We start from the raw sequence: 22583 nt of genomic DNA, 5'->3' as shown, positions 1-22583 counted from the left end.
CCGTCCTTCCTTCCTTCCATCCTTCCTTCCTTCCTTCCTTCCTTCCTTCCTTCCTTCCTTCCTTCCTTCCTTCCTTCCTTCCTTCCTTCCTTCCTTCCTTCCTTCCTTCCTTCCTTCTTTTCTTTCCTCCCTTTTATCCTACTTATCCTACCTCTTCCACTTCATAAACTTGATTTCATTTTGTAAGTCTTTCAGTCTACTCTGCTTTCAAAAAATCTCATTGTAACTCCATTCATGCTCTTGGCCCAGTATATTTCTTCTTCCACGCTTTTCTTCTCTCTCTTTTTCTCCATACATATATATATATTTATTTATATAATATTTATATATATATATATCTTTAACAATTATGTCAGCTATTGATTTCACGATATCCAAAAGGAAACTACAGTTTTTAAGTAATGTTGCATGAAACTCTTCAGGAATCATATGAGCTACCACTATCTGGAAACTTACTGATTATTCAGTTTTATTTTGATTTTACCTGGCAGAACTGTGCATTTACCATTTAAATGAATCAGTCCTAGAGTATAAGTTAGATTTCTTGCTTTGTTGACTGTTTTGTGCAAAACCATCAAAATTCCAAAATTCCAGCTGATTCCAGCTGTGTGCCAGCCAAAATTCCTACTCAGGCATTCCCATTCTGTAGGTGGATTTTATACCAACTGAGAGCTGGTGTAAATTACACCTACTCCCCTTTGTAAGCTTCTGAGGAGGTGTGGTGGAGGGTAAATGTAGCAAGGGAGGTGGACCTTTCCCTGATTTTCTGTAAGGTGTGATATGAAGGATCAAAAAGTTGTTAAAATTGTCCACTGTGTAAGTACAAGTGAGAACTGACGACTGTGTACATGTGTATAGTAGGAAAAAATTAATAAAATATTTTTTGTTATGTGTGTTTAAAAGGGACCAGGATAATAAATGTAAAGACTGAACATCTAGCCTCTTAGAAAATTTCAATAGACATACATATCATGGTTTCACACTTTTACAGGACTGAAGTGAGAGGTCTTATTTTCTTCTGTCGTGTCTATATTATGACAGATGCTGGTTTTTTATTTTCCATTAATTATTCTAGAAAAAAATTATTTTGTGACCAAAAAAGCACTATGCACTCAGATAATGGGTTAAAAATACTCTTGAGGAATTATAAGCAAACAGAGAAATAAAGGGTGTAGTGAACATATGTTGCAATGAAAAAAAAAAAAAAGGAAAAAAAAATAATAGAAAAAGGTCCAGTTAAAATTTCCCCAAAGTTATTGCTTAGTTAATGCTTGTTAATGCAAGCATTAACATATTTGTGAGCAATAAACATGTGGTTTGATTTCTGGAAGGTCTTGCCAGGAGTTGATCTTGATGATCCTTGTGGGTCACTTCCAACACAGAAAATTCTATGATTTTATGATTCTATGACAGTAATGTTTACGTGTGTGCAACCAAAACAGACAATTGAATGAAAGAAGCATTCTAAGTTAAGTACAGTGGAAATGTGCAGATTGCAGTAGAGAGTGAACAGCAGAATCATTTTGTGAATAGGAAAAAGGTCTTCATCTAATGCACTCAAGGCTGTGGCTCTTGGCTTCTCTGCTACGGTGTTGGTGAAAGGCAAAGAGGAGTAAAAATCTCACAAAAATTACATGTAGTTTAAAAACATGACAGTATTTTTAAGAACTGCATTTTGCTATCTTTTTATCTGGTGTACATGGTTCAAGATGATCTGCTCCAGAGAATTGTTTTAGTGCTGTCCAGTCATTCTAGCTGATACCAAAGAACCTTTCAATCAGAGAAAGGAAAAGATGTTTTTGATCTCCAAACACAAAAACATGCAACTATATATTTGTGTTGCCTTTTCCCTATATGTGTATACCAGTAATCACTGAAAATCTGTCATGTCTTCTTTATTTACAGGAATTACCATGCTCAGTGACTTAGTTTATCATGTCTTTCAACTTTTTTTTTTTTTTTTTTTTTTTTTTTATACAAGCAACAACAACAACAAAAACCCATATTAAAACACAATTTCAATGCCAGGTTAAACCAACATAAATTAAAGTGGAGGATTATGTTTCATCCTCAGCCCATACCATCATGGTTGAAAATCTATGATTTATGTTTCTGTGCTGTTCAGTATTGGTAACACAATCTCGTTTTGTGTTTGTGTTCACATTGTCTTTATGAACTGTCTTCATTATTCAGTGCATACTCCAAAAGTGGAGGTGAGAGGGGTGCTGTAGTCAGGGAGTTCTCATATTCACTAGTGTCTTTCATCTTGAATTTATTTTCCTCATCTCTTTCATTTAATCTCTGTTTCTCAGAAAGTGAAAGGGAGAGACATCTGCAGAAACAGACCAGATCAGACTACTAGAGCAGTGGTGTACAACTCTCATACTTTGAATATCCTTATCTCCTTTTCACCTTGCCTCTCTAAGGCAAAAAATGCAAAAGGTCTTGAAAGAGAAAAACAATGCCATGAGAATTTGTTACCTTAAAATAGCAAAGGTCAAGGATTTAAAATCATAGAGAAGATATAAGTACATTAAAATTAGATGAATTAAAATAAATACTGAGATTCCATGCTCAACAGGGTTGTCACATTGTATTTACAAGTGAGGGGAAAAAAGAGAGAGAGAGGATAATACTTTTTTATTCAAGGAAAATCTACTATATCCTTCATCAAGAAAGGATGGAGAAAATTGGATGCTCACTAACAGAGATTGTCACCTAGTATTGCAGGTTATTAAAAGCTGCATGCACCAAAGACCAATGGGATGGGGTGGGAAAAAAAAAAGTCAGAATAACAAGATCTGAAGCTTTCTCTTAAAGGAAAATAGTTAGAAGATAAATTCATAAATCTAGTATATAATAAACTAATAAAGTAGTTTAAAAAGCTACTCAACCTCAAAAGAAGACTATTTCTTAGATTCCTAGGACACCATGTGCTAAGCATGTTCTGAAAAACACATATGAACTCAGCCCCCCACTATGGCTAAAACAAAAGCAAAAATAAGCATGATAAACTGTGTCTGAAGCAATACTGAGGGGAGGAAGGAACATAGGCAAGTAAACCTTATGTCTTTTGTCTTACACAGAAGGGCTGGATGAGTCATAAAATCATAGAAGATCCTGAGCTGGAAGGGACCCACAAGGATTGTTGAGTCCAGCTCCTGGGTCCCCAAAGAACTTATTTGAACTCCATCAGGCTTGATGCCATGACCATTTCCCTGGGGAGTGTGTTCCAGTGCCCAACCGCCCTCTTGGAAAATAACATTTTCCTGATATTCACCCTGAATCTCCTCTGTCTCTGCTATTCAAGGCTCTTCCTCATGTCCTGTCATGGTCCCCAGAGAGCAGAGATCAAATTCTGTCCGCCCTCTCCCCTTCTTGAGGAAGCTGTAGACTGAACTGAGGTCTCCCCTTAATCTCCTCTTATCCAGACTGAACCACCCAAGTGACTTCAGCTGCTTCTCATACTTCTTCCCCTCTAGACACTTCACCATCTTTGTAGCCCTCCTTTGGATACTCTCAAATAGTTTGACATCCTTTTTGTACTGTGGTGCACAGAACTTCACACAGTACTCAAGGTGAGGCTGTACCAGTGCAGAAAAAAAACAGGACAATCCTATCCTTCAACTGGCTAACAATTACATGCTTGATGCATCCTGGGATACAGTTAGCCATCTTGGCTGCTGTGGCACACTGCTGGCTATTGTTCAGCTTGCTGCTGACCCTGATCCCTTTCGGCGGGGATGATCTCCAGTATCTCATCCCTACACATCCCTATATGTCTGTATGTATAATCAGGGTTACCCCTTTCCAGGTGCAGAATCCAACACTTGGCTCTTGTTCACCTTCATCTTATTGGTGATTGCCCAGCGCTCCGGTTTTTCCAGATCTCTCTGCAAGGCCTCAGTAAACTTGATGGAATCAGCAGCTCTACACAATCATCCACTAACTTGCTCAAAAAAATCTTCAAATCCTACATCCAAATTTCTATGAAAATATTGAAGAGGGCTGGTCTCAAAAAATGCAAAAAAATGCAGCCCTGAGGAACCCCACTAGTGACAGGTTGCCAGTCTGATCTAATCCCATTTACAAGAACCTTCTTGGACTGGCCCATCAGACATCAGACACCATCTTACTTCACCCATCTTTTTATGCTTTCATCTAACAGTCTTATGGTTATTTTGTCCAGAAGAATACTGAGAAAGAAAGTATTGAAAGATTTACTGAAATCCAGAAAGATTACATCAACTGGCTTCCTTTTGTCAACTAGGTGGGTGATCTTGTCTTGAAGGAAATTGAGATTGTTAGACATGACCTTCCTCTAGTAAACCCATGTTGGCTCTGACCAATGACTTCATTGTCCTTTAGGTGTTTTTCAATACCTCCCAGAATAATCTTTCCCATAATTTTTCCAGGCACTGAAGTGAGACTGACAGGCCTGTAATTGCCACACTCTTCTTTCTTGTTCTTCTTGAAAACTGTGACCACATTTACCAGCTTCCAGTCAACTGAGACCTCTCCAGATTCACAAACCACTGAAAAATAATTGAGAGAGGTCTCATGATGACATCAGCCAGCTCTCTGAGTACGCTGGGATGAATGTAATCAGGTTCTACGGACTTCTATGCATCCAGGTACAGCAGCAAGTCCCCCACAAGTTCAGGGTTGACTGGGAGTTTATTGTTCCCATATTGGAGTCACAATACTCCAACATGGTCCCCCCCAACCACTGGCCAGCTTAAACTCTAATTGATCTTTGTCCACACAAATTCTCTCCCTACAAAGGTGAGCAGCATTCCTGTAGTCCTCCCATGTCTCTCAGCCTTGATTCCAGCAGCCATACACTTTCTTTTTAAGCTCTTGAAGAAGATCCTTGCTCAGCCAGGTCAGCATTTGCCCCTCCTTCTTGACTTCTAACATTCTGGAATTTCCTACTCCTGTGATCTTAGGAGGTGTTACATATAAATTGACCATCACTGATGGACACCAATGACTTTAAAAGCAGTTTCCCAGGGGACCTTGCTAACAAGTTTCCCGAGCCATCCGACATTTGCTCTCCCCATATCCATGGCTGAAGTTTTGGTGACAGTGTTCACAGCTGACATCTGGCAGGTTGGTTATTTTAAACTTGTCAATGGTTTCACCTTTTTTGAACCTGGTACCAGTATTGTGTCAGCTCCCTCATGTAACACACTGTAACACACTTTTAATAAAAGTTTGTTTTCCTTTTTTTTTTTTTTTTTTTTTTTTTTTTTTTTAAACTAGTCTTATATGCCTTCTATTTCTTTACTTCATATCTTTGCTTCTCTATTCTCCCGCTGACCTTTGCATGTTATTCATGGCATTTCCCCGACTAATTATCTTCTGTTTTTCTTACTTGGATGTTGATTTCCCTAGTTCTCTTGATATCTCCAGTTGGACAGTCCAGTCTTTTCTATTGAACTTAGGAGATAGATGTGGTTTCTCAATGTTGTCTTTATCTTGAATTTAAAGTTGACGTCAGTTTATGACCAGAAGTGAAGAAGAAAAGATTCTAAACTATGTACTTATAAAAAAGTACAAAAAAAGTGAAGCTTGTGAGTTGAGATAAAGACAATTTATTAAGACAGGAAAATAATAATAACAATAATAATAATAACAATAATGATGATAATAGTACTACTATTAATAATATGTACAGAACAAGTGATGCACAATGCAATTGCTCACCACCCGCTGACCAATAACCAGCCTAACCCTGAGCAGACTGGTCCTCCTCCCCCCAGCTAGCCACCCCTATATTTTGTTTAGCATGGCATCAGATGGTATAGAACACCCCTTTGGGCAGTTTGAGTCAGCTGTTCTGTGTCTGTCCCCTCCCAGCTCCTGCTGCACCCCCAGCCTGCAGGGACAGAGTGAGAAGCTGAAACGTCCTTGGCTTGGTGTAAACACTGCTATGCTACAATTAAAACATCAGCGTGTTATCAGCACTCTTTTCATCCTAAGCCAAAACATAGCAACCTACGAGCTACTAGGAGGAAAATTAACTCTGTCCTAACTAAAACCAGGACATATATCCACCCCTTATTCCATACCATTTATGTCATGCTAAAGTTACACTTTTTCCCATACATTCTAATTAATCACCATTTTCATCTAAGGTCTATAGTAATCATGGTAGTGATGACATACAGTATTATATAACAATTAACATGATACAATCTAACTCATGGGCTATTCTCACCCAGTATTAGATCCTCTTGAGGTACACACCAGACCTATCTGTTCTTTTGCATTACCTACCAAGCGCATCCAGGTCCCTGAGCAAAAGCAATTCCACGAATGGTTTTGCCTTTTCCAGAGGCAGGAGTAGCCCAGACTGTTTTACCCAGCATATTTCTTACATTCACTACTGGAACTTTATCCCCTTCTACAGTACGTAACAGGTTTGGTTGGGCAGGTCCAGCTCGGTTAGCAGATCCCCTGGTATTGACTAACCAGGTGGCCTTTGCCAAATGCATATCCCAATTTTTGAATGTCCCAGTGCCCGTTGCTTTCAATGTAGTCTTTAACTGCCCATTGTATCACTTAACTTTACCGGAGGCTGGTGCATGATAGGGAATGTGATACACCCACTCAATACCATGCTCTTTGGCCCAAGTGTCTATAAGGTTGTTTTGGAAGTGAGTCCCATTGTCTGACTCTATTCTTTCTTCGGTGCCATGTTGCCATAGGACTTGCTTTTCAAGGCCCGGGATCGTGTTCCGGGCAGTGGCATGAGGCACAGGATATGTTTCCAGCCATCCGGTGGTTGCTTCCACCATTGTAAGTACATGGCACTTGCCATTGTGGGTTTGAGGGAGTGTGATGTAATCAATCTGCCAGGCCCCTCCATATTTATATTTCAGCCATTGTTCTCCATACCAAAGAGGCTTTGACTGTTTGGCTTGCTTGATTGTTTCACAGTCATGAATAACCTGTGCTACAGTGTCCATGGTCAAGTCCACTCCTTGATCACGAGCCCAGCTGTATGTTGCATCTCTACCTTGATGGCCTGAGGTTTCATGGGCCCATTGGGCTATAAATAATTCACCTTTATGTTGCCAGTCCAGGTCCACCTGAGCCACTTCAGTCTTAGCAGCCTGATCCACCTGCTGGTTGTTTTGATGTTCTTCAGTAGCCCGATTCTTGGGCACATGAGCATCTACGTGGCGTACCTTTACAGACAGGTTCTCTACCCGAGCAGCAATATCTTGCCACAATGCAGCAGCCCAGATGGGTTTGCCCCTGTGCTGCCAGTTGTTTTGCTTCCATTGCTGTAACCATCCCCACAGGGCATTTGCTACTATCCATGGATCAGCGCAGAGATAGAGAACTGGCCACTTTTCTTATTCAGCAATATCTAAAGCCAACTGAATGGCCTTCACTTCTGCAAACTGACTCGATTCACCTTCTCCCTCAGCAGCTTCTGCAACTCATTGAGTAGGACTCCATACAGTAGCCTTCCATCTCCAATGCTTTCCCACAATACGACAGGACCCATCAGTGAACAGGGCATATTTCTTCTCATTCTCTGGTAACTTGTTATACAGTGGGGCTTCCTCAGCACAGACTACCTCCTCTGATGATGATATCTCAAAGTATTTGCCTTCTAGCCTGTCCATAATCACTTCCAAGATTCCTGGGCAACTGAGGTTCCCTATTCAAGCCCACTGAGTAATCAGTGCAACCCAGTTGCTCCATGTAGCATCAGTTGTGTGATGTGTAGAGGGGACCCTTCCTTTGAACATCCAGCCTAGTACTGGCAGTCGGGGTGCTAGGAGGAGCTGCGCTTCAGTACTGACCACTTCCGAAGCAGATAGAACTCCTTCATATGCTGCCAATATCTTCTTTTCATTTGGAGTGTAGTGGGTCTCAGATCCTTTGTATCCCCAACTCCAAAACCCCAGGGGTTGACCTTGAGTTTCCCCAGGTTCTTTCTGCCAGAGGCTCCAGGTGGGGCCAATCTCCCTGGCTGCGGAGTAGAGCACATTCATTACATCTGGTCCTGTTCAGATTGGCCCAAGGGCTACTGCATGAACTATTTCCTGCTTAATTTGTTCAAAGGCTTGTCATTGCTCAGGGCCCCATTCAAACTTATTCTTCTTACGGGTTACTTGGTAGAGCAGGTTTACAATCAGACTGTAATTTGGAATGTGCATTCTCCAAAACCCCACGACACCTAGGAAAGTTTGTGTTTCCTTTTTGCTAGTTGGTGGAGACATAGCTGTTATTTTGTTGACCACATCCATTGGGATTTGACAGTGTCCGTCTTGGCATTTTATTCCTAAAAACTGGATCTCTCGTGCAGGTCCTTTGACTTTATTTTGCTTTATGGCACAACCGGCTTTCAGAAGGATTTGGAGTATGTTCTTCCCTTTCTCAAAAACTTCCTCTGCTATGTCACCCCACACAATAATGTCATTGATGTACTGCAGGTGTTCAGGAACTTCCCCCTGCTCCAGTACAGACTGGATCAGTCCATGGCAAATGGTATTGCTGTTTCCACCCAAGTGAACGCAAACTGTGGCCTGCACTCTGCTGCTAGAAGGATGGAGAAAAATGCATTAGTGATATCAATTGTGGTGTACCACTTGGCTGTCTTCAATTCCAGTTCATAATGACGTTCCAGCATGTCTGGCACTGCAGCACTCAGTGGTGGCGTGACTTCATTCAGGCCACGATAGTCCACTGTTAATCTCCACTCACCATTAGACTTTCGCACTGGCCATATGGGACTATTAAAAGGTGAATGAGTCTTTCTGATCACTCCTTGGCTCTCCAATTGATGAATTAGCTTATGGATGGGAATCAGGGAGTCTCGGTTAGTGCAATATTGCCGCCAGTGCACAGTTGTCGTAGCAATTGGCACTTGCTGTTCTTTGACCCTCAGCAACCCCGCAACAGAGGGGTCCTCTGAGAGACCGGGCAAGGTAGACAATTGTTTAATGCCCTCTGCCTCTAGGGCAGGTATACCAAAAGGCCACCGGAACACTTTTGGGTCCTTGAAATATCCTCTTCTAAGATAGTCTATACCAAGGATACACGGAGCATCTGGGCCAGTCACAATACGGTGCTTTTGCGACTCATTCCCAGTCAGCCTCCAATACAGTTAACTGCTGAGAGCCCCCTATCACTCCATAAATACAGATGGGCTCTGGCCCTTTATAGCTTGATGGCATTAGAGTACACTGTGCACCGGTGTCTACTAAAGCCTTATACTTCTGTGTGTCTGTGGTGGTTCCGCTCTAGTGGGCAGCTGAGCTTCACTACAGCCGCTCTCTCACTCCCCCTCCTCAAAGACGAACAGGGAGAAAATATGACAAAAAGGGCTCAAAGGTTGAGATTATCGTAATGGGCAAAACAGACTCTATAGGGAGATAGTATGATTTATTGCTTATTACTAACAAGCTAGAGAGGTGAGAAACAAAGGAAAGAAACCAAAAGCACCTTCCACCCCCATCCACCCTCTTCCACTTCCTCCCCCTGAGTGGTGCAGGGGAACGGGGAAATGAGGGGTTATGGTCAGTCTACAGCATTTCTCTGTCGCTCCTTCTCGGTCATTCTCGTCCCCTGTGCTGTGGGGTCCCTCCCACGGGATACAGTCCTTGATGAACTGATCCGGCGTGGGCTTCCCAAAGGCAGCAGTTCTTCCAGTACTGCTCCAGATATGGGTCCATACCACGGGGTCCATCCCTCAGGAGAAAACTGCTCCAACCTGGGATCCCATGGGCAGCAGCTCCTGCCAGGTCACCTGCTCCTGCGTGGTCTCTGCTCCACGGGCTACAGGTCCATCCCGGAATCTGCTCTGGCAGGAGTCTTCCACAGGCAGCAGCCTCCATCAGTGCAGGGCCACCTGCTCCACCGTGGTCTCCTCCATGGGCTGCAGCATGGAACCCTGCTCCACCGTGGTATTCCATGGGCTACAGGGGGACATCCTGCTTCACCATGGTCCTCACCACAGGCCACAGGGGGCTTCTGCTCCGGCATCTGGAGCACCTCTCCCCCTCCTTCTTCACTGATCTTGGCACCTGCAAGGTTGTGCCTCACTCCTCTCACTCTCCCAGCTGTTGTGTGGTGCAGCGTTTTTTTCCCTGTCTTAAATATGCTCTCACAGAGGCGCAAAACAGCATCGCTTATTGGCTCAGCTCTAGGAAACGGTGGGGCCCTTCCCAAACATGGGGCAGCTTCTAGATCCTTCTCACAGAAACCACCCCTATGGCCTCCTGCTACCAAAACCTTGCCACGTAAACCCACTACAAGGTCATGCAACACTCCACTACATTGCAGAAACACTGTGCTGTGGTCTTCCCTTCAGCACAAAGAGATTTGCCTGTTCAGAAGATTTATTCCAGTGCTTCTTAGTTCCTCTCAGAAACAAAGCACCCCACAGATAAACTGTAGTCTATTCTGTGGCTATACCTATCTAGCACTGCACTACAAACTGTAAGTATAACATTAACCTAACTGAAGCTGATTAAATGTTGCAGATACTAACATAAATATCATGACAGTTTTGGACATCACTTTAACCTGCCTAGTATTCTTTAATGAGAATAGCTATTCCTGGAGTATCCAAGTGGATTCTAAAAAATGCACAAAATCTTCACCCCTGCATGTTGATAGTCTCTCATTTATCAAAACCAGGAAGAAAATCCTGACCCTGCTGAAGTCTTCTAAACTTCCATAAACTAAAAATTCATATCATATGAATGAGATATTACTGTATCTGAACAAATAAGTGTGTTTAAAACAATGTTGGTTATTTCAGAATCAATAATAAACACAAAATAATATTTCATATAATGTTATGAGTTATATTATATGCTGAATAATGTTTGTAATTATTTAAAACACAATAATAGGCTTCCATGTAAGTTTTGCTTTTACCTATTCTCTGTAATTCTTTTGAATTACTTTTTTCTATCCTCTTTATTTTGTTCTTGCTCTCTTTCCCATTCCTTCCTGCTCTGGTCTGCGCTAGTGCAGCCTCACCTCAAGTACCGTGTGCAGTTCTGGGCACCACAGTACAAAATGGATGTAAAACTGTTGGAGAGTGTCCAGAGGAGGGCAATGAAGATGGTGAAGGACCTAGAGGGAAAGACCTATGAGGAGAGGCTGAAGTTGCTTGGCCTGTTCAGCCTGGAGAAGAGGAGGCTGAAGGGAGACCTCATCACAGTCTACAACTTCCTCGTGAGGGAGAGTAGAGAAAGGGGAGAGGGTGAGCGAACAGCTGTGTGGTGCTGAGCTGCCAGCCAGGTTAAATCTCAACGGTTAGCTTTCTGTCACTGTCATGTTACTCTTATACCACATTTAGGTATTAAGTGCAGACGTAAATATTCATTATAGTCTTCTAAACACATTACACTCTTAAGGTCTAAGAAACATAGCATTTTTTGGTTTAAGAATTATGGAAGAAGAGAGAGAGAGAGAGCAAGCGAGCGTAAGAAGAGGAGGGCAACCTATGGCCTAGGAACTGTTCCAGTATTTCTTGATGTGTGGATGTGTGACTCCATTTCTTATTATATGCCATTGAATGTCAGTACAGGCAGCAGAATCCATAGGTCTTCCTGCAACAGGATGAGATCCAAGTAAAACAACAAAGTCCCTTTCTTTTGAGGGTATTGTCTCATGCAACCTACTCTAATAGATGTGTCAGCCTAAAATTTGATATCTCCAGTCAGCTACGGCACACTCAAAAGAGAGTGTACAAATCAATCCAAGCTCATTCTCAAAATCTCAATCAGTGAATGTTGTTTCCAAAACCACTATAGTAATCTTGTCAAACAGTAGATAATCAAGTAATACTTCTGTTGTGTTTGACTTAAGTTTCTCTGGGTATGGTATTAAATATATTTATGTCAAGGAGCCAATAATGAAAATCATAATAATGGCAGCAGCATCAGAAATTTATGAAAAGTTGAAATGTCAATTATCTCTCTAGACATCTACAAGGTGTCCAGTACAATGTTAGAAACTTTTATTTGGCTATTTTTCCAGCATTACAAATTTTCATGCATAAATTTAAAGTCAGTACAGTACTGTATACTGCACTGTATGTGCAGTAATAAAATAAGCTGACGTGTTATCATGGTTTTGTCTGGGATAAAGTTGATTTTTTTTAATTATTATTTTATTTTTTTGAGACACAGTGCTGTGTTTTGTATTTTAACACACCCATGTTTCAGCTGTTGCAGAACAGATCTTACACAAAGCCAAGGACTTTTCAGCTTCTCATGCCAGCGAGGAGGCTAGGGGTGCACCAGGAGCCAAAATGAGACAGAACGAGGACAGCTGGCCCAAACTGGCCAGAGAGATGTCCCATGCCATAAGGCACTTTGCTCAGCAATAAAAGCTAAGGTAAGGAAGAGGGGAATGAGGAAGGGAGGGAGGCAGGGTGGGAGGCAGGGGAAGGAGGAGGGGCAGGGGAAAGGAAGAATGTCAGAAATCATGGTGCTTGTCTTCCCAAAAAACCATTACACATGATGAGCTGTGCTTTCCTGGAAGACCTGCCTGCCAATGGAAAGCAGTGAATGAATTTCTTGTTTTGCTTTACTTGTGCTTGTAGCTTTTCATTTACACAGTAAATTTAAAGAACTCAACCCATGAGTTCAACACATGAGACCTCTCACTTTTACCTTTCCAGTTCACTACTCCACCCCACCTGGGGAGAATGAACAAGTGACCGTGTGGTACTAAGCTGCTTGCAAGGTTAAACTATATCATGTATATCATTTATTTTGGTAGGAAGCTACCCAAATTGGTCAGTGCTCCCACAGATAGTTTATGATTTTTAGTTTGCAGAATAAGCCTGCTTTTAGTCAAGTGCCAATAAACAACAATATCAATGCTGAGAATGTTTGAAATTCCCTGGCAGACAATTACATTTGTGGTGGTCTGTTCAGAAAGGGACTAAAAAGGCTGAATTGTTTTACCTGTAGATTAAAAACTGAGTTTAATGGTTATATCAATGTTCTTTTGTAGTTCTAAAAACATCTGTTTATTTAAACAAAAACATTCTCTATTGTTAAAGCCGTTATGATGAACAGCAGTGTAATGAGCATATCGTGTAATGAATAATGAAAATATTTTAAGTGATTTAAACATTTAAAAAAATAATAATAAAAAATCCTTTGTTTAAAAACTTCATCCACCCTTCACAAAGGAGATTAAATTCCATACTGGTTTCCAATAGTTTGACTTCTCTTAACTGCAAGTTTTATAAAGCTTGTCTGGAGTCTATTTATGAAGTCCATCACAAGTGAATTAAAATATGGAGAGTGGTGAACTCAAAGCAAGGTTGGTTTTGATCTGATCTTGAACTTTAAAAACATTTTCCTCTTTGAGAAGAGACATGAACTGAATAAACACTGTATTTTTAAACATAGAGAAGTCATTTTGGCAATCTTTCAAAATAATGACATTTTGTTCCATCTCTTCAACATGGTGACAGCTGCCCTTATTTCCCAGATATGAAAAAGATTTCTAGGCATATCTTCCTTTATTGTTATTTTCTTCTGGATTTATAAAACTGACATATTATACTGAAATATAAGCAAAAAAATAATTCTAAAATTAACGATGTTTCTGTATTCTAAAATTTATCTTTCAGCTATTGGTCTCTTTCTGCTATTACTTCTAAGGCTTAAATAAAACATACTGTTTAACAAAATCTTTATTTATTTATTTTTTTTTTCAGTGATGTTGATAAGCAGTTCTGTAAAAGCTTTACAAGACAATGCAAGGCAATAGTGAGACACATGAACTAGTAAAGTGGTTTAAATATATTTCATAACTAATGAAAATGAATCCTGATTATGATCACCAACAAAATCCTGTTATTAATCAATCAATAAGGAAATATCATTATTTACTGAGTACAAATTGGTCTTTGTTAAAGAGCTTGTCAACTCAATGTATGTATTATTTTCTATCTGGAATTCAAATAAGTTTAAAAGGAGTCCTAGTTTCTTCTTTCTGTGTTTTCCCATGGAGCTGTATGGTAACTAGAAAATTTCGTATACTTTTGAGAAGGACAGTTGTTCTCCATTCCAGTTTCCAAACTCTGAGGTTGTGAGAAAGTACATGAGATACCAAAGCTACACTGAAACAATGTAAAACTACAAGTCCCCAGTTCATAACTAATGTTTCTCTATATCCATTGGTGTGTAACAAAGTAAGAAGTAACCAGGAGGTAACCTAGAAGTTATTACACTATATCTATGCCTAAGAACTGCAAATAATTTTTAATTTCCCCATTCATCAACATTTCTGGGCTTCTGGTGTCATTGAAATCCAAACCAAAGAACAACGAACTTCCTTTGGTCTCACAATAGATGAGGCTATTTTAAGATCTAAAAATTGTAGAACTGAAATAAATACTTTATTTACTTTTTGGCTCGTTAAAATGATTTTGTTTCTTTCTGCAGTTCAGTAGAGCTCCTGAGCATGAGTTTTAGAAATAAGTCACAGGTAATAGTTAATTTGCTATCTTGTGCAATGCATGTATTTTGCAATGGAATTGGAAATAACATTTGGGAAGACCTTTCTTGTTACAGCCTGGAGGTATAAAAGTCTCAAACAGAGATTACATTTTTAGTTACGGGATTGTCTCAAAAGTTTCAAATCAGTATTTGCTGTACTAGAGCTTGGAGAAAGACAACAGTAATTTACTCAGACATACTCCCCAGTAAAATGTTTTAGATTGATAGGTAACTCTGTGAATTGGCACTGTACAATGCAGTTCTTCATTAATTTGTGGAAGACAAAAAGCACTGTCTACATCCAGACTTTTTCCTACTCTTGCAACACAAGCATTTTTTACCTTACACTGAAGATTTTTATGTGACTTATAAATCTCCTCCAGGGGGTGTGGTTATCATAAGATAATCACACCCTTAGGGGATTAAAAACACTTATCTCTGGATCATGACTTGTAATACCCCAGGGGTGTGATTAGCTCAGGAAACTCACAATCTCTGTCATGCCTAATTGCTTAATTATTACAGTGGCGAGTTCACACTACTGCATAGGAATGAAGATTGTGTCAGCATTTCTCTTAGAAATTTGTGTTTTCAGGAATCTGCCACTAAAATCTGCTGCAGGCTGAAACCTGGAAAAAAAAAAATCTGTCTGGGAGCAAATATCTGTAACAGATTTCTAAAAATTAGCTTGATTATATGTTAAGAATGTCAGTAAGAAATAAAAGTTAACTGTATGTGTTTATGTAAAAGCTGGCATTGAGTTAAATGGAGTCAAATATAACAATATTTACTTCAAGATATATATACAAATGCATTCATTGAAAAAATTGTAGTAACTCTCAAAGTGTCTTGGGCAAAAATATACAATTTTCAAATATTTTTCTGAGAGTTTTTTTTTTTTTTTTTAACTGTTTCAGAAAAACTGAGGTAGGTCAAACTTACTGAGTTCTAGTACTGAAACAACACAGTTTCTAATCAGTGAGCACAGTGTGGTAATAATGATTAAGAAGGAAATGAATATCTTCACCAAGTTCAGATAACATCATACAGATAACATGGCTCCACAGACAGATTTTGATTTTATTTATTTATTTATTTATTTATTTTATTTTGTTTTTATTTTTATTTTTTTACAAATTTCTATATTTATATCTGTCTACTGATTCCAGTTAGCCTTATCAACTTGTATGTGTGGAGGTGGCAATTGTTGTTATCTTTTTTTTTTTTTTTTTTTTTTTATTAAAGTGTAAGTGTTAATTTTAACATTGAGTATACTGGTGCTTTTGTAACAGTAACAGTTTAATATACTTAATAATTTAATAATAGAAAATACTTTTTCTATTTTGCAGAGAAAATTAATTTTCAAATGTTTACTTAATAGGCTAAAATGAATTATCACCAAATATCTATTTTTACCAAAATGGCATACAGGATATATATTATTGCCTCATTTTTACATTAATGAAATACATAAACCATGATGTTTAAAAAATATTTAATAAAGATGATGTATGGAAATGGATGGTCTACAGGGAATCTGGAAACTAGTGTTATATTTTTGTTTGTTTGTTTTCTTATAAAACTAAAATTAAAATTTATCACCAGGTTATTATCACAGAAAATGGAACATTTTATACATTCAGAAATTATGCAAGAAAAAAACTATCTTTTTGTTCATATATTTCCTGACACAAACTGTATATTGTCAGAGTAAACACATTCATAATACAGCCTTTCAAAAACCATAGCCCATAATACATCCTGACATATGTTCCAATGCCCTACCCATCATGTGAGCAACATGTGATTTCTTTATGTATACTTCTGTGTCATAGTGCGTTACTGACACTGCCTGATTGATATAAGGAAAAAGGAAAACCTGGCAGTTGGTTGTCCATAACTGGAATAATTCAGCTGGCAATCCACTCAGTGGTGTCAGTAGTTCTCCAGAAAAAAGAATGAGAAATAGACATGCAGATTATATTGATGGACTACAGCCTACACAGGTAGGTGGTAAACTGAAAGTGTATTCACTGTTGAAACCTAGCACCTGAAAAATAGCAAACTCTCTTTAAGTCATACAAAATAAAACACTCTAGGAATTTAAAACTGAAAACGACATTACTACCAATTATAATCTTGCTATCTTTACATATATGTTGTGTAACATATGTTGTGTAACATATGTAACATATGTTGTGAAACTAGAGTCAAAGGGGGAAGGGGCTAAAACCAGGCGCGCCGGTGAAGACCTAAGGGATGGTACACTAGAATCAGAGGGGCTGTGTGCCAGTGAGGTCCTTCGGTCAGATCCACAAGGTGCTGAGTGTAAGGAGATGCACCTGAAGTGCTTCTACACGAACGCACGCAGTATGAGGAATAAAATGGATGAGCTAGAAGTCCTGGCCCAGTCCCGCAACTACGACATCATCAGCATAAGCGAAACCTGGTGGGATGAGTCCTGTGACTGGGGTGTTGCGATAGATGGTTACAGGCTCTTCAGGAGGGACAGGCAGGGTAGGCAAGGTGGTGGGGTGGCGATGTATGTGAAGCAGGGGCTGGACTGTGTGGAACTTCAGGTCGGTGATGGCAAAGTTGAGAGCCTCTGAGTAAGGATCAAGGGACGAACGAATAAAGGGGAAGTCGTTGTGGGAGTCTATTACAGACCGCCTGGCCAGGACGATAGCGTCGATAAATTATTCTTTACAGAACTAAGAGAGGCCTCGAGATTAACTCCCCTTGTCCTTATGGGGGACTTCAACTTGCCGGACGTTAACTGGGAGTGCCACACGGCTGACATGAGCAAGTCCAGGAGGTTCATGAAGCACCTAGATGATAACTTCTTGGTGCAGGTGCTAACGGAGCCAACTAGGAAAGGTGCCTTCCTAGACCTGTTGCTAGAAAACAGAGAGGGTCTGGTGGGAGATGTGGTGATTGGTGGCCGCCTTGGTCATAGCGACCATGAAGTGGTTGAGTTCAAAATTTACGGTGACAGAAGGAAAAGTGCCACCAAAACCTCATCCCTAGATATGGGGAAAGCGGACTTCAGGCTGCTCAGGGAACTAGTCAGCAAGGTCCCCTGGGAAACTACTCTTGAAGGCCTCAATGTCCACCAGTGCTGGTCATTCTTTAAGCGATGCCTCCTAGAAGCACAAGATCAGGCAATTCCTAAATATCGCAAGTCAGGCAGGTGGGGCAGGAGGCCAGCGTGGCTGACCAGGAACATTCTAATGGAGATTAGGCGGAAACAGAGAGTGTTTCGCCACTGGAAGGAGGGCCAGGTGTCATGGAAAGAATACAGGGATGTTGTTCGTGTTTGTAGGGAGAAAGTTCGAGTGGCCAAAGCACACCTAGAGTTGAAGCTGGCTGTGTCTGTGAGAGAAAATAAAAAGTTTTTTTTTAGATATGTGAATGGAAAAAGGAGAACTAAAGAATACATAGGGCCGCTCCTTGATAGGGAAGGTCTCCTCACAGACAATGACATAGGCAAAGCAGAGACGCTTAACGCCTTCTTTGCCTCTGTCTTCAATGCCGATGATGGGCTTCGGGACCCAGGGTGCCCTGAGCTGGAGGACCGGGACAGTGGGGATGACAAACTCCCAACCTCCCCTGAACGTGTGCGGGATTTGCTACTCCACCTGGATCCCTACAAGTCCATGGGTCCGGATGGGATTCATCCCCGGGTGCTGAAAGAGCTGGCGGACGTCATCGTGGAACCTCTCTCAATTATTTTTCAACGATCCTGGGAATTTGGAGAGGTCCCGGTAGACTGGAAGCTGGCAAATGTTGTGCCGATTTTCAAGAAGGGTCAGAAAGAAGACCCTAGCAATTACAGGCCTGTCAGTCTCACGTCAGTGCCTGGTAAAATCATGGAGAAGATGGTTCTCGAACTTACTGAGGCGCACCTGGGGGACAAAGCAGTCATTGGTCCCAGCCAGCATGGGTTTGTGAAGGGTAGGTCCTGCCTAACTAACCTGATTTCCTTTTATGATAAGATCACCCGTATGGTGGACCAAGGGAAACCAGCTGATGTGATTTTTTTGGACTTCAGCAAGGCTTTTGACACGGTTTCCCATAGGATCCTACTGGACAAAATGTCCACCATACAGCTAAATAAAAACATCATACGATGGGTGAGCAATTGGCTAACGGGCAGGGCCCAAAGGGTTATGGTAAATGGGGCTGCGTCAGGCTGGCGGGCGGTCACCAGTGGGGTCCCTCAAGGCTCCATTTTAGGGCCGGTACTTTTCAATATTTTTATAAACGATCTGGATGTAGGAATAGAAGGTATTTTGAGCAAGTTTGCTGATGACACCAAACTTGGAGGAGTTGTGGACTCGAATGAGGGTGGAAAGGCCTTGCAGAGGGATCTGGATAAGTTGGAGAGCTGGGCGATCACCAACCGCATGAAGTTCAATAAGAGCAAGTGCCGGGTCCTGCACCTGGGACGGGGAAACCCTGGCTGCATGTACAGACTGGGCAATGAGACGCTGGAGAGCAGCCTAGAAGAGAGGGATCTGGGGGTCGTGGTAGACAGCAAGTTGAATACGAGCCAGCAGTGTGCCCTGGCAGCCAGGAGGGCCAACCGTGTCCTGGGGTGCATCAAGCACGGCATCGCTAGTAGGTCAAGGGAGGTGATTGTCCCGCTCTCCTCTGCGCTGGTGCGGCCTCACCTCGAGTACTGTGTGCAGTTCTGGGCACCACAGTATAAAAAGGACATGAAACTGTTGGAGAGTGTCCAGAGGAGGGCTATGAAGATGGTGAAAGGCCTGGAGGGGAAGACGTACGAAGAACGGCTGAGGTCACTGGGCCTGTTCAGCCTGGAGAAGAGGAGGCTGAGGGGAGACCTCATCACAGTCTACAACTTCCTCGTAAGGGGGTGTCGAGAGGCAGGAGACCTTTTCTCCATTAACACCAGTGACAGGACCCACGGGAACAGGGTTAAGCTGAGGCAGGGGAAATTTAGGCTTGACATCAGGAGGGGGTTCTTCACAGAGAGGGTGGTTGCACACTGGAACAGGCTCCCCAGGGAAGTGGTCACTGCACCGAGCCTGTCTGAATTTAAGAAGAGATTGGACTGTGTACTTAGTCACATGGTCTGAACTTTTGGGTAGACCTGTGTGGTGTCAAGAGTTGGACTTGATGATCCTTAAGGGTCCCTTCCAACTCAGGATGTTCTATGATTCTATGATTCTATGATTCTACCAATTATAATCTTGCTATCTTTACATATATGTTGTGTAATTTGTGAGATTAAACATTCATTTCATGAGACTATTTAGGCAAGTTTACAAAAGAAGGCTCTATGACATTGAAAAGGGGAATGTTTGGTTCAGTAGAAGAACATAATGTCAGAAGATCTTTCATTGCAGTGAGGCATTTACACCATTATATGCATAATTTTCTACTTCTATGTTACTTTCATTTTCAAATGACATGTTTGAATTTAACCATGTGAAATACTAACATATTTTGCTTCAGAGAAATAACATGTGTATAGATTCTACAACATGTTGAGACTTTAATCCTTGCCTGCAGATACACAGTCCTGGAAAGAAGACTGAATGCTGAGGATGACTGACAGTACAATACTTGTTTGATATTGTTAGCAAAGGTAGTTTAATCTGATTGTTTTGTGGTAGTTTTAGTCCTCTTTTCTGCTCTCTTATTCTGCACCTGGTGTTTCCATTTTTCCAGTATCTTCCACCTGGCATCATTAAAATAGTGATACAAATGTATACACAACCAATGAGTGTTTTAGATTATGGAGTTCAAGATGTTTTTTTTTGGGGGGGGGAAAACCTTATTGAATGTGAACTGTTGTTTAGTGAAATGATGGAAGGTGTAAAATCCAGGAAGCATTTTTGCTGCCATGTATACCTTTTGATATGTACTACAAGAAAAACAAGAAGGAGGTTGGGATATATGATGCAGAAGATGAAAAGACAAAATGGATATCACATATAAATGAAGGCATGTATTCATGTAAAGATTAGTGAGTGCTATAAGCAGAGAGGAATAAAGAAGCTTGAAATTTCACACTGAATACATTACCATGGGATAGAGAGATACCATATGGTGCTGTTGTACAGTGAAAGATGACAATTTCTTGCTCACTAGTGGCTCATAATTATGGTCAAAGCACGTTTGAATTGTGTCTTTTCAATAAGAAATTCTATTTAAAGTGACTTAATATGAGTTCTTGCTGTTTGGTTATGATAAGAGATATCCTGAAAAATTCTGGCATCAGTCCTGACATGCTCTTTGTGGATATTTGTGTGTGCACGAAGATGAAGTAAAGAGTAGAGGTGTTAGAGGGCAGGGAAATGGCAGCCACAAAGCATAGCAGGAGAAATGCAGACAGTGAGAGAAACGGAGCACAAAGGAGAGAGACAGAAAGAGAGAGAAAGAGAAAAAAAGACAAAATAATTTCTTCTTGTCTTGAGAGAGAATACCAAAAAGAGACCCCTAAAATGTTGAACTCTGCAGGTAGTAGGCTCTGGTGTAATACTACATTTTTTAATCAATTTCTTCAAATTCATTTTAATTGACTTCTGCAAATATGGGGATGAGATTAGAGATCATGCATTGTAAAACAGTATAAATAAATGGAATGAGGAGAAATAAAAGATAAGTGTGCCTCCAACAGCATTTCAGATCTGGAAATCGAATTCATGCAAGTTTTTTACTTGGATTGTCAGTATGCTTTGCTGGAGCATTTTATAAGTACTAATTCAAAGATAAAAGTTCTCTGATGCTTTCAAGAAACTATCATTAATATTACTTTCAAATTATGGACTACCAATAAAAATAATTCAGTTTTCTTGGGTACTTTATTTTCCAGATTATAAAGCTACATCAGAAGCCTATTATTTAAAAAAGCATTTACAGAAATAAAAACAAAAACAAACAATAAAAAAAACCCTGACATTTTGGTTTTGGTCCAATGAAAGAACTTACATTTGTTGATTCAAATAATGAGCTTAAGTTTATGGAGCCTAAATTTACGACAACAGGTAAATTTGGTATTAACTTGTGGCTGTAAAGATTAATGTTAAAAATACATTTTTAATTACCTTTTTATACTTTTATTTTTCTTTTTTTTTCTTTTTCTTTCTTTTTCTTTTCTTTTCTTTTTCTTTTCTTTTCTTTTTCTTTTTCTTTTTCTTTTTCTTTTCTTTCTTTTTCTTTTTCTTTTTCTTTTTCTTTTTCTTTTTCTTTTTCTTTTTTCTTTTCTTCTTCTTCTTTTTCTTCTTCTTCTTTTCTTTTCTTCTTCTTCTTCTTTTCTTCTTTTCTTTTTCTTTTTCTTTTTCTTCTTCTTTTTCTTCTTCTTCTTCTTCTTCTTCTTCTTCTTCTTCTTTTCTTCTTCTTCTTCTTCTTCTTCTTTCTTCTTCTTCTTCTTCTTCTTTTTCTTTTTCTTTTTCTTTTTCTTTTTCTTTTTCTTTTCTTTTTCTTTTTCTTTTTCTTTTTCTTTTTCTTTTCTTTTTCTTTTTCTTTCTTTTTCTTTTTCTTTTTTCTTTTTCTTTTTCTTTTTCTTTTTCTTTTCTTTTTCTTTTTCTTTTTCTTTTTCTTCTTCTTTTCTTCTTCTTCTTCTTCTTCTTCTTCTTCTTTTTCTTCTTCTTCTTCTTCTTCTTCTTCTTCTTCTTTTTCTTTTTCTTTTTCTTTTTCTTTTTCTTTTTCTTTTTCTTTTTCTTTTTCTTTTTCTTTTTCTTCTTCTTCTTCTTCTTCTTCTTTTTCTTCTTCTTCTTCTTCTTCTTCTTCTTCTTCTTTTTCTTTCTCTTTTTCTTCTTCTTTTTCTTTCTCTTTTTCTTTTTCTTTTTCTTTTCTTTTTCTTTTTCTTTTTCTTTTTCTTTTTCTTTTTCTTTTTCTTTTTCTTTTTCTTTTTCTTCTTTTTCTTTTTCTTTTTCTTCTTCTTCTTCTTTTTCTTTTTCTTTTTCTTTTTCTTTTTCTTTTTCTTTTTCTTTTTCTTCTTCTTCTTCTTCTTCTTCTTCTTTTTCTTTTTCTTTTTCTTTTTCTTTTTCTTTTTCTTTTTCTTTTTCTTTTTCTTTTTCTTTTTCTTTTTCTTTTTCTTTTTCTTTTTCT

Source organism: Aythya marila (genome assembly GCF_965140915.1).
Source record: "Aythya marila genome assembly, chromosome: Z".
NCBI lineage: Eukaryota > Metazoa > Chordata > Aves > Anseriformes > Anatidae > Aythya > Aythya marila.
The sequence above is the reverse complement of the archived record's forward strand: the minus strand, read 5'-3'. Positions refer to the sequence as shown.